Source organism: Eurosta solidaginis, chromosome 1 (assembly GCF_040869045.1).
Source record: "Eurosta solidaginis isolate ZX-2024a chromosome 1, ASM4086904v1, whole genome shotgun sequence".
Classification (NCBI taxonomy): Eukaryota; Metazoa; Arthropoda; class Insecta; order Diptera; family Tephritidae; genus Eurosta; species Eurosta solidaginis.
The window spans coordinates 317,950,126-317,963,584 of NC_090319.1; the positions used below are offsets into that span (position 1 = coordinate 317,950,126).

The 13,459-nt window shown below is 34.5% G+C and overlaps 1 protein-coding gene across 7 annotated transcripts in view; it reads right to left on the reverse strand.

The window, feature by feature from the left end:
- Positions 1–13,459, reverse strand: part of LOC137237697 (very long chain fatty acid elongase AAEL008004) — a 250,422-nt gene that overhangs the window by 175,598 nt on the left and 61,365 nt on the right. For 6 of the 7 annotated variants that reach the window (XM_067761731.1, XM_067761729.1, XM_067761736.1 and 3 more), the window contains exon 3: positions 2,458–2,509. The exons of the other annotated variant lie outside the window; for it this stretch is intronic. The gene's annotated coding sequence lies outside the window, so the exon portion shown is untranslated. The remainder of the gene's footprint in view (positions 1–2,457; positions 2,510–13,459) is intronic. 7 annotated transcript variants of the gene reach the window in all.

Consider the following 13,459-nt stretch of genomic DNA (forward strand, 5'->3'; position numbering starts at 1 on the left):
GGATAAGGTTAGACAGAGAAGAGATGAGTCAATGGCAAAGTTTAAAGGAAGATCATCCTTAAAACAATATATGCCACTCAAATCAGTAAAACGTGTAATAAAAATGTGGCTGCGATGTGACTCTGAGACGGGATACATATATGATTTCAATATATACAACGGAAGAGAACAAAATCAATACGATGGAACTTTAGGCGAACGTATGGTTAAAGCTTTAGTTAGTACAATTAAAGAATAATATACAATACCGTGGTGTGATGGTAGCGTGCTCCGCCTATCACACCGTATGCCCTGGGTTCAACTCCCGGGCAAAGCAACATCAAAATTTTAGAAATAAGATTTTTCAATTAGAAGAAAATTTTTCTAAGCGGGGTCGCCCCTCGGCAGTGTTTGGCAAGCGCTCCGGTTGTATTTCTGCCATGAAAAGCTCTCAGTGAAAACTCATCTGCCTTGCAGATGCCGTTCGGAGTCGGCATAAAACATGTAGGTCCCGTCCGGCCAATTTGTAGGGAAAAATCAAGAGGAGCACGACGCAAATTGGAAGAGAAGCTCGGCCTTAGAACTCTTCGGAGGTTATCGCGCCTTACATTTATTTATTTTTTTTTATACAAAATTTACCACCAACAAACGAAAAATGGGAAAGAAATGAGTCCTCGTTCAGGGTCACCACATCTGCTCATAAATATCAGGTATTAAAGGTGTTAAAACTGCAGCCGTACGCGGATCCCAATCACCAAGCCGTTTATCTCTACGAAAAAAGGGAGCTTTGCATTTACCAATTCCTATTGAGAATCGAAGACGTTGCGCAAAGTGTGCGCAGGGCAAAACACAAACCAGAACAAAACAAATTTCACAGCAATGTGATATATCACTTTGAAAGATGTGCTTCGCAAAATATTATACTCAAAAATAAATTAGATTCATACATAATTTTCGAAATTTAAGAATTGTGTGTTTACTTTTTAAACATTTTTCTTGGAAGCAATATACTTTTTTGTAAAACTTTTTTTTTTTTCCAATAAATTTTTATCCATCAATATGAAAATTTTTTATTATTATTGCACGTTGAGAACTGCTGGTACAAATGTTGTACCACACAATAATAATGGTGGTACAATGTTGTACCAGTCCCACCAGCCCCCCCAACTTAAAAATTTGAAATTTTTGAATGCAAATAATCTAATTATCTGTATCTTAATTACTTGAAACTAATTAAATTACATTTACTTAACAGGCGGAATGCCGGTTCGAAAGGGTTAAGATAGAAGATTTTTACATAAACAGTTACTTTATTTCAACGAAAAATGTGTTAAAGCTCACAGCTGGGTATATATTACAACTGATCCTATACTACCTTAAATGTTCATATTCGCTTTACCTGTGCTCTCCAACAAAAAAAAAGCTGCCTTAGTTTGCCAAACATGCATTAATTACAACATCGGCTATAGCGAGAGTGTGCTGGAAGTTTTTAGTGCAGGCAGTGTTGGAAAACGCTATAGGAAATGTATGCATTCAAACGAGAACACTAAATTGCTCACTATTTTCTCTTTCAACTTTTACTCTTTTGGCACTAATATAGGGTGAGAATATATTAGTGGTAACAAAACATAGACTGCACTGTAAGGGATTCTAACAAATTGAGTAACAAGCATAATTAACATTTATACAGCTGCGAGCAAAAAATTAGCAACAAAAACTTGTTTTTAAAATTTTTTGGTTAATTTCTTTTTTATTTTCATTTCATTAATTTCAAACTATTGTAATTTACATAGCGTAAACTATGTTTTCGAAAAATTCGAAAAACATGTTTTTGAATTTTAGGAAACTTCTGTTTTTTTTTACTAAAAAAGCACAAGTTTGAAATATCTTTAAGGTCGAATTGCTTTTAGGCAACATTTTTTTGAAGTGTTTCCGATTTTTTTAATAAAAAAATAAAAACATTAAAATTGTATGGAAGAATGTTTAATTTATCGATTGAAAATAAATTGTCAACATTTAATGCGAATTCAGAGAGATGGCAAATTTGCACTCCGTAAAATTTTGAGATGATTTTTGAATGTTTTCGAAAGTAACCGAAAATATATTAAAAAGAAAATAGCCGTGTTTTTTTATACACGCATATACGTTTACGTTTGCGCGTGAAAAAAAAACGCTTATCCTCGCTTAGATAATGCTTAGGAGACCTATCTAGCGGCAGTGGTTAAATAACTAGCTGCAGCGACAGGGTGTACCGAAAAGCGGAGACACAACCCTCTGATGGTCATAGGGTATAACATATAGCTAAATCAGTTGCGATGAATTGTGGACACACATAGAATACATAGAATTAGTGTAGAGGGTGAAACAAAAACACATATTTCAGTTACATCTGAGTATAAAAAGCACGGCTAATAATGAAAACCATTTGCTAATACATCATTTTTCTTGCTTTTCTTGTGTTAGCAGCTGTATACTTACCTTCGATCAATCTTTGTTATAAAACAGATGAATTGCTTTTATTTTCATTGAGCTGAAATTAAAAAATTAGAGAAAGAAAATATTTAGTAAAAGATATATTGATTAGAAGCAGCTAAAGTTTCATTATGTTGGGATGACATAGAGTCAACGGCAATGACAATTGACCTTATTACCACTTCAAATGGCGATTGGATCAATTGACCTTATGACCATCAATATCAATTAAATAATGACCATTTAGGAAATTTCTTTTTGACCTTAAAGCACTCTCGGTAAAAAAGTTATAACAAATAACTTAAATTAAGCACTTGTTAACATTTGAGAACGTACAAAATATAATTGACCGTTAGCCTCTTCAGAAAGTATAAGTTGACTTTATGACTGTTTCAAAACAAACAGAATGGTAATAAAACCAATACAGTTAGCATTGTATGTTTGAAATTTGATAGTGTGATCATTTCATATGGTCATAACTTCAATTGACCTTGTGGCCATCTGTTAACCGTATGTCACTCCTCCTTTCATTCCATAGACATATTAGGGTCTCAAACCAATTAAAAAAACCCTGGTTTGAAATTTTCATTTTGGACTTAAAGCAGCTAACATGAAAGTAGTAACTTTTATCAAATTTCGACAACAAAATTCTCCATTTTTTCGATAGTTTAATTAAAAACTTCTATGAACTTTGTAACTGAAACTTTGCAAATTAATCACAACGTTTTCGAAAAAGTTCAAAAATTCTAAAAAATTTCAAACTTTAGATTGAGTGTTTTCTGAATTTTTTTGAGAATGTAGTGTTGTAGCCCAATCAATTTTAGTCTAACAAAGTACAAGTAATAGGTCTCCCAAATTCGTTTTGACTTTCGGCAATTTTTTTCCGATAGGTGTTATTTATTTTCTTCTGAAAGTCTGAAACAACCTTCGGGAAAAAATTTTCAAAAATAAATGCTAAACACCTATTACTTGTGTTCCGTAAAACTTACATACTCAAAAAAATGCAGAAAACTCTAAATAAAAAGTTTAAAATTATCATAATTTTTTTTCGAATTTTTTCGAAAACATTTTTGAGATTGCTTTGCATAGTTACACAGTTACAAAACTCAAAGTAGTTACATCTTTAATTATCGAAAATAAAAGAAAAAAAATTGTTTCAAAATTTTATAAAAATTGTGACTCTTATTTTCGTGTTTGCTGCTGTAGGTCTAAGCTTAAATCAATGAGGCCTTGAGCTAAGAAGACATTATAACCAAAACCATTCCTAATTCATTACATGAACCATAAATTGCGTTAATTTCACTGTCAATACGATCAACAAACTAAAAATGCAAAAGCCGAATAAGAAGTACCACAAAAATTACGAAAATAAATAAAAATTAAATAATAATTACAAAAACTTCAAGTGCACAAGATTTCCCAACTGACAAAACTAAAAAAACTTGTATTATTTTTTTCTTCTTCAAAATGCATTTGCATTCCAAAAATTACACAATCACGTCCTCAAAACATCAAATATTCGTACAAATCTAAATTTGGCTACTGTGCATGTGTGTGTGTTCCAAAGAAGCTCAACGCATTCTGTTGGAGGTGGTTGTGTTGAGGTAGTTAGTACGATTAAGTACTCTGTTGTTATTGTTGATGTTTAATTAAGTACACTCGATATCAGTGGTGGTGGTAAATTATGACCAAAAGCAATAAAAATGAGTATGCGATTGAAAGTTACCAAAAAAAAAAAACATGCTATCAGCGATGGTGGCCTAGCGCTTTATTACATAAGTACTTGTGGGTATGTATAACTATATGTATATACATATCTATATTGCATGCTAATGTACTAAAATATGTTTGAATATGCATTGTTTACTCTTCACCAAGTATATCTTTTTTCTTTTTTCTTATTAGTGCTCACAATTTGATTACATTCTTTGGTTTTACAATGTCAAAATAAACGTGTCCATAGCATATTAAAATTATTTTGACCAATAATTCAATGACCACATTTTTTTGCAGTATTCAAGCATATGTACAGTTAGTAGCAACAAATATGGGACAATTCTATAAAAACATGTATGTTAAGCCAAATACTTGGAAATGGGAATGTATGTAATTCAGAAACCTGTGATAGTGCAATATAATGGAAAATAATTTCGCTATATGGCACCAGCATCAAAATAACTTGTCGGAAAGAGGGACTTTAAATTTGGAGTTTAATGCCCCTATTACCGTTTACAACGCAACTCTGGTTGGGTTGAAATTTCGCAATTTGGTATTACAGATTACAACTAAACCTGTCAAAAAAATGTCGGTTGAGTTGTCTAGTCTAACAACTTTTTGTGGCATTACCGTATACAACCTTGTGTTAGTGTAGTTGTCAAAGACGTCAAAATCTTACAACTGATTACTAGCAGTTGTCTCATATAATTTTGCAGTTGTTTTGAAAAAATATAACGTTTTACAAGACGGTTCACCACCTAATTTTTAACAAAAATTTTCAAAGTTGGTATCAAAAGACACGAACAAAAATTTTAAATTTTATTTCTAATAAATTTCTAATAAAATCTAATTTCATGTGGTTGTTGTATTTTGCCAGACTTTTTGTACATACTAATGCAGAAGGGCGTTGGACCCACCCACGGTTATTTTTACAAATCGCGTCCAAAGGACGCCAACGCAGAAAGATGTTCTGTGCAAAAAAACTATGGAACGGCCCTCATATTTCGGACCCTCTCGGGCCATTTTGTGGGTTTTTGTAAATATTTTTCGACAGAAATAAAATTTTTAATTTCTGCTTTCGCATCATATAAACGGAGATCGAAACGCGTCTTTTGATATCACCTTTTATAAGAGTTAGATGGTGCACAGGCTCATGAAATGTTACCAAAAAAAAAATAACCTTTTTTAATCAAACAATAATCAACAATTTTGTACACTTTTATGGAAAAAAACAAAGTTTAAACGAAGGATTACATTGAATAAGGTTTTGACTTTATGGAGCGGCATTCAGTTCGGATGCAGCCAAAATAGGTGAAATTATGCGAACGTGAGTCCCATTGATAAGTACTAATCACTACTCCTGGAAATCCTGTTTTAGACTAAAATACAATTTTTGCTGTTTGGGTTTTAATCCACTTCGCACAAATATGCTCCTCTATAATAACTAAAACCAGTCCAACACCAAAATCATTTCCACAGCATATTTGATAGCTGCCGTCAGCAAGGAATCGGACTGTGGCGCATAATTTTAAAATACGAACGCGTATGCGGAAATGGTCCTTAATTTTGTTTAGTATTGAGCAAAATGCTTCCTTTCAAATCTGGAAAATAACTTCATAAGAAGCTCATCATTTGTCACTTAAACATTTTCTTACTTGGTGCTTGGTAGTTTCAAGGGTTTGGAATGATCACGCGAATGTTTTCTGTATTCGCGACATGTCAATCACCAACATTTTCGCCATTATAAAATAGATTTCATATAATATCCGTTTTGCTGTTTGCTTGTTTTAATAACAAAATTACTTTTGCAAATCCTTAAATTTCCGCTACAAATTGATCAGCTGTTCATTTATCTGTCAAAACATCACTTTCTGAAGTTGGCAACTCAATTCAACTTCAACTGAAATAAGTTGTAATTCGTAATACCAAACAGGAGTTGAGTTGTCTTAAAGTTGAATTGTTTTAATTACAACCCAACTAAGTTGAGTTGTAAACGGCAATAGGGGCATAAAACCCTGTCACATAAGCAAGTTTTCATATAGAGTAGACTGCGCGTATTTTTATGAGAACGGCAGATTGAGCGACACTGGCACCATCTGACATGAAAAATTAGGGAACTCCCAACTTTTGTTGCAAGCAAAGCATAAGAAGAATAACTTGACATTTGCTTTGGCTAAGGGTGCTTTCACACTTTGCAGGTGAAATTATTTTTCCCACTCGTTGGTACTTTTCTAACATTGTTCACAATTAAAAACTTCAATTTTATTTATTTATATTTTATCAAAATAACTGAATATGTATATGCAAACCAATCTCATAAAAACATTTTCAAAAAAATCAAAAAGTTGTAAAAAAATTTTGAACTTTTTATTTGGAGTGCTCTGAACCATGATACAAAAAAGAAGGTAGTTCCACTCAAAATTTTTTGACGTATTTGGGGATTTTTGAAGTTTCATAATGTTTGTTGTTTTGCTAGAAGCGTTGCCATACCGTTACTGTTTAAGCCGAAATTGTGCTTTTCGAGATGGAAATTTCCCTTAGGATGTAAACGCAATGTTCTTCTGAGACAATAATAATATGCTTTAGCACAATTTATGTGAATATATATCGATTGAGAATACAGCAAAACATGCAATTTTATCGAAAAATAGTGGATAATAACTCATACATGACTCATATCTTTACGGCAGCTTGAACCCTAGACAGAAAAAAAATACACGAAAAATCCTGTTGTTCTAGCATGGCCCCATTATCTACAGTGAATATTTCTCAAGGCATGTTGAGAAAAAGTGTACCTCCAAAGTCTGCGCATCTATGTCAATGCTAAAAGGGCACAGAATGTGTATAGGCGGGGCTGTCCCAAGGTAACCCCTGGTAGAACGGGCAAAAACACTCTTATAACTAGTGGCTAACCTGCAGAGCTAGAGGGTAATGTTCTCCCTAAAAAATGGTTTAACAATTCCCTCCTAAAGCGCAAAGCTTGAATTATACAATAAATAAAAAAATGTGGACTTGTAGCCAATTTATCAAGATATTGCGGTGTCGGTTTATAACGACCTCCTTTGAGCAAGCAATTGACAAACGCATATGTTTTGTCATCATGCTCTGAGCAAACGCACGGACACATAAGAAGGCTCGAAAAACTTATTAAAGACCTTCTTTCTAGGCTGATATTTCGTAATAAAGTATTTCCCAGACTTTTTTTTTCTTTTTTATTTAAAATAAGTATGATAGTAATTTAGTCGTATTCGGTAATATGAAATCCATCAAAATTAGAAAAATTTGTAACATTTTTCAATCTGGTGGCTTGTTTTTGGTGAAATTGTCATTGTCCCCGCAAAAGTCAAGTGGCTAACGTCACACCAACGGCCCGATTCTGAGCGTTACCGGTAAAATAATATCCAGAACATTATGTAACCGAAAATCGTTACCAGTTCTTTTATTTGCGATTCTGGCCAAAGTGGTAACGCTGTCATCACCGAAAAACTCACCAATGTCTGTGGTGAAATTTAAAAGTTGGTTTTCTTCGCTTTACCCATGGCGGAACGATACAAGGTGGCAGCATGGGACAGCTGAATATCAACTTTTTTATTCGATTTGATACATCAAATTCCGGCGCAGTACGATTTAGACATTTGTCCATTGAATTTACAAAAACAAAGTACATGGAATTTTTATTTATGTTTGTAGGTATGTCACCATGCTGCCACCTTGTATGGTTCAGCTAGGGTTGCCAGGCGTCCCCCCTTGGGGGCATCCCCCATTTTCGCCCGCAAACGTTCACTTCTTGCTTACGTTTATATACTATGAGCGGATGAAAAAAAATTGAATTTTACGATGTGTTGTCATCACTAATAGGATGATCTGATATACAAAATGAATGTATGTACATTTTTGGGGGAATTGAAATAGGATTTTGATATGAAAATATTTTTGTGCCATATTAAAGGCTGAATATAAACATAGGTGTTTTTATACATAAAGAGTGTAACTTTGTTTGATCTCATGGAATTTTATTTGTGAATTGTTTTTGTTTTTGTTGTATGAGTGAATAAATCAATGATTTTGTTCAATATAATTAGCTTTATTAGTCCCCCGAAAGATACCCCTTTTTCTATCTGTTTTCATATTTTTCATATTTTCTTTAATTCAGTCTATGGCATTTAAAGCCCTTACAGACTAGATAACAATGTTAAATTAAAATTAGATAATTATTTAATAGTATAGTACATAAGTTGAGTATAGACACAATAAAATTTACATGCTATGAAGAGATTGACCAGCACATTTATCTGTTTGAAAAGATATCAGTAAGTATTGTTTTAAAAGTAAACTTAGAAAGAGCAAAATCAATAGCTGAAGAATCAGATATGCGATTAAAGTCGGTCATAGCTCTAAGCAAAGGTGCGTTCGAGGCATAGAGGGTTCGGACACAATCCGTATAGAAAATAGGTATATTACGAAGAGGCCTTATAGGGATATGGAATCGGAGACTCCTGAGGAGACAAGGTGCATCAACTACACCATTAATGATGTCATAAACAAACGTGAGCGATAGGACAGTTCTTCTGCATTCCAGGGACTCTAATTTGATAAGTGAGCACCTGGATTTATAAGATGGAATCGGTTCAGAAAAGTTCATCGAGCGCAGCGCGAACCGAACAAACACTTTCTGCACACGTTCAAGCCCAACAATATGGAATTCATGATATGGCCTCCAAATAAAACAGGCATATTCCAGCTTCGAACGAACTAGTGCAGTTAACAATAACTTGAGGGTGTAGGGATCCGTGTAGTCTGTGCAGGAACGCCTAATAAAAGCCAGAAGTGAATAAGCCTTATGCGGCAGTTACCCACCGACGTGTGTCGTACGTAAGGACGTTTGTCGTACGAAGCACGTTTGACCGAACTCTCAAGCCCGTAGGAATCAATGTGTGCGTCTGTGTACATGTACATAAGATATTTGTGTGTGTATTGTTTACAGATAAGCACTGTTGCCATTGACCATTTTGCATGTATGCTTATGGAAACATCAACTTTTTCCAATTTAATTTTTGATATTGTAAAAGGCCGGAATACTATTAAATAAGTATAAATAGATTAAATATTTATAATCAGCACTTTTACATAATTATTTCGAATTATTTTCACAATTTTTCAAACTTTAATTAGGCGTTTTTGCATAAAATTGCAAACGGTCAAAAATTAGCACACAAAAGTTTACTAGGCAACTCTGTATAGTGAGAGAGCGATCAGCTGACACGTTCTTACGGAAAAAATCAAAATTGTTTTGATTTCTACGTTCCGGGCTACGTACGTACGGTCGTTGCACGTCGGTGAGTTTTCGTTTACATTGCACACTCATAAGATAGGTCGTGTCAGCTGACACGTTTTTTCTACGTACGTTCATGAGTAACTGCCGCATTAGCAATAGTAGAATTTATATGAGTCGTGAAAGAAAATTTCGAATCGAAGAGAACACCCAAGTCCTTTATTTCGTTAAGAGTTGAGAGGTGGGTACCATCAAGAGAGTAGGAAGTGGGAATGAGCCCACGTGATTTAGAAAAGTTTACAAGAAAGCATTTGCTAACATTTAGTGGCAAGTTATTGGCACGACACCAAACAGCAACGTTATCTAAATCAGATTGCATTTTAATCACGTCGTCTGAGTTTGCGATGGTATTAAAAATCTTTAGGTCATCAGCGTATAATAGAAAATTAGAGTGCTGGAAGCAGGTGGAAATATCGTTTATAAAAATTACAAAATGTAATGGGCCAAGTATGCTACCTTGAGGCACCCCGGAGGTGGCTGTGAATGTGTTTGAAGAGTTATTGTCTATAACCACAACACAGCTACGCTGGTGGAGTTATGATTTAATCCATGATAAAAACATCGAGTGGAAGCCCACGCGAGTCAATTTAGAAATCATGATTGAATGACTAACTTTATCTAATGCTTTTGAGAAGTCGGTGTACACAGTATCAACTTGACAACGGTCATTAAAAGAAGATATGCAAAAATCAGAGAAGATAGATAGGTTTGTTACAGTGGATCTACCGGCCATAAAACCATGCTGATTTTCAGTGATTAGAGGTTTAACAGCAAAGTACATTTTTTGTTTCACAATGTACTCGAATAATTTTGAAACAGATGATAATTTTGCAATGGGCCTATAATTCGCGACATTGTTCTTGCTACCACACTTGAAAATAGGGCTGATGAAGGTTATCTTCCACTCATCAATAAATTACCCCCAAATCCCCCAATTTGTTATTATCTGTCCCCCTTTTGACATTTTCGGTCTGGGAACCCTAGGTTCAGCCATGGCTTTACAGAAAATGTGTCACTCGTAGATGTGAATACAAAAAAATGTAAGGCACGATAACCTCCGAAGAGATCTAAGGCCGAGCTTCTCTTCCAATTTGCGTCGTGCTCCTCTTGATTTTCCCTACAAATTGGCCGGACGGGACCTACATGTTTTATGCCGACTCCGAACGGCATCTGCAAGGCAGATGAGTTTTCACTGAGAGCTTTTCATGGCAGAAATACACCCGGAGCGCTTGCCAAACACTGCCGAGGGGCGACCCCGCTTAGAAAAATTTTATTCTAATTGAAAAATCTTATTTCTAAAATTTTGATGTTGCTTTGCCCGGGGTGTGAACCCAGGGCATACGGTGTGGTAGGCGAAGCACGTTACCATCACACCACGGTGGCCGCCGAGATATGAGGTTAACGTAGATATGAGGTTAACGAATAAACGAGACGATGTCCATATATGTACATACATGCATAACTTTTTACATAGATATATTGTAATATATGTATAGCAGTAAAATTGGCCTTGATTCTTGATAGTTTTATTACATAAAAACAATTAAAAAAATTTTATTCACACTTTGTATGGAGGAAAATCTTATAACGGTTTCTTTTCTGAAAAAAATTGTTGCCTAAATAAATGCTAAACCCTTGAAAAGTGTCAACTTTTATAGTGCATTAGAAGAACAGCTGATTCTCATAATCGGGTTGTCAATAATAATAAAAATTCATTAGCAATTATTGCCTTCATTTTAATTTGCTTCGCTAAAAATGTATGAAGTTACGAAAATAAATTGTCGCGATCAGCTGGTTTGTGAGGGTTACACTGCGACACCGTCATTTTATGCAGGGTAAAAGTGTAACGCTTTTTCGTTGCGAGCAGGCAACAATTTTCGCAAAAGAACGAAATATCCCGTAAAAGCGTTGTCTGCTTTTTAGAATAGAACAAAATATGTTTCTAACCCTTGCGCAGCATACAAAAAGCGTAACACTTTTGCCAGAAAAGAAAACGATATAAAACAGCTTTTGCAAAAAAAATGTCAAAAATTCTATGGGAGTTGTGAGAGACTTATAACTTGTGCTTTGTTAGACTAACATTAATTAGGTCACAAAATCGCATTGTGAACTAAATTCAATTTTTTATTTGATTTTGCCCGATGATTAGTTTTTACTAGGATACACAGACACCTTCGTAGCAGTCACTGCAGCCCGAAATACAAACGATGCATGCACATAGCTCAGTCCCGTCATTATATGCACAAAAACTGGTTAAACTCGTGCAGACTCCAGCTGGCAGCAAAAAAAATGATTTGATTTTTCTAACAAAAGCGCATATCAATTCAAGTTTCCTTAAAGGCTTCTCAAAGAAGGTGATTAAGTATTCAGGAGTAGGCGTTAGGCTACCGAATAATAAACTGGGTGCCTGGTCAACATGCTACAGAGAAGGGATCTTAATAGGTATCCTTGTTAGGCATGTTGATAGCAAGCATCAGAGGACTAACAGAGCAAAAAAAGCTATTGATAGACCTTGACGCATCCACACTACAGTTCTGAATTGTGAGTAAACCGACTTCAGCGTGCAAAAAAACAGATGAATCAGCTATTGTAAAATGAACAACTAGGCGGGTGGACAGCGGTACTAAGCACATTTTATAATGATTGGAGTCGGAGTTGTGCATAGTAATTTAAAGATTCCCCAACCCAATTACCAACCTCACCCACGCTAAGCGAATCCTGTTATAAATATGACTAAATATATTATATTCGGCAGGCGAGGTTCAGACGACCCCAAATGGTGGGAGGACCTAGAAGGCTCGACGTGGTCATACGATTTGATTCACAACAAGTTTGTGTTAGTACCTTAGTGGTTGCTAAGCGAATCGATAAAATCGCCCAAAGACCTTCGCTGATTTTCTCTATCGCCACATTAAGGTGAATAAAAAGTACAAAGCTGAGTTCACCATTTTCAAATGTCCACCAACACTCGGGCAAATAGTCGGTCAAACAAATTAAGAGTAAGAGTACGAGTACGAGTATGAGTTTGAGTAATTGCGAGGGTGAAAGTAAGAATAAGAGTGAGGGTAAGAATAAGAGTAAAAGTTATAGGTGAGTAAGAGCAATAGAAAGAGTAAGAGTAAAAGTAAAGTATTGTAACTCAAGTAAAAGTAAAGTATTGTAAGAGTAAGAGTTAGAGTCAGAGTAAGAGTAAGAGTAAGAGTGACATTAACAGTAAGAGTGAGAGTAAAAGTAAGATTGTAGGTACAAGTATCAGTACGAGATGAGTAAGGATAAAACTTAAGGTAAAAGTATGAGTGAGCACACAAATAACAGTAAGAGTAAGAGTAAGAGTAAAAAAAGGGTTGCGTACAAATTTATTTCCATGATTCCTTCGAAACACAAGCAAAGATGTTGGCATAAAAATTATAAAAAATTAATAAAAAATTCAAAAAAAATGTTGATACTTATCTTAAAAAGATTGTATCATTTTGCTTGTGAGTGACTATATGGTCATACGGAGTGCACTTGTCGTTAACAAACATGCTTACATATGTATATATGCACTTGTAATTTCACAAACGTACTTCTTTATATGCATTTTGGCCAGGTTACAAACAAATAAGTCCAAGTTCATCAACTACAAACCAGCAAATTTAATTGCACAAAAATTCGTTTATTATAAATAAGTTAATACAAATGTACATGCGTATATACAAATATTAAAACATACAGTGCCCTTAAAACAAATTGATTTTTTCTTCCTAAATATATGTACGTTTACAAAACAACATTCATAAACAAACAAAATTGTTTGAATTTTTATTATAAGAAATTTTCGTCAATTTAATTACAAAAATCCCGTTTAAGGCCCACAAAATGTTGTAGATATATATGCACTTAAGTCAGTGTACACATAAATGTAAGCACTTAAACGTAAGTATGTAATTTGCATAAACAATGACAAGACAATTTAGGCAA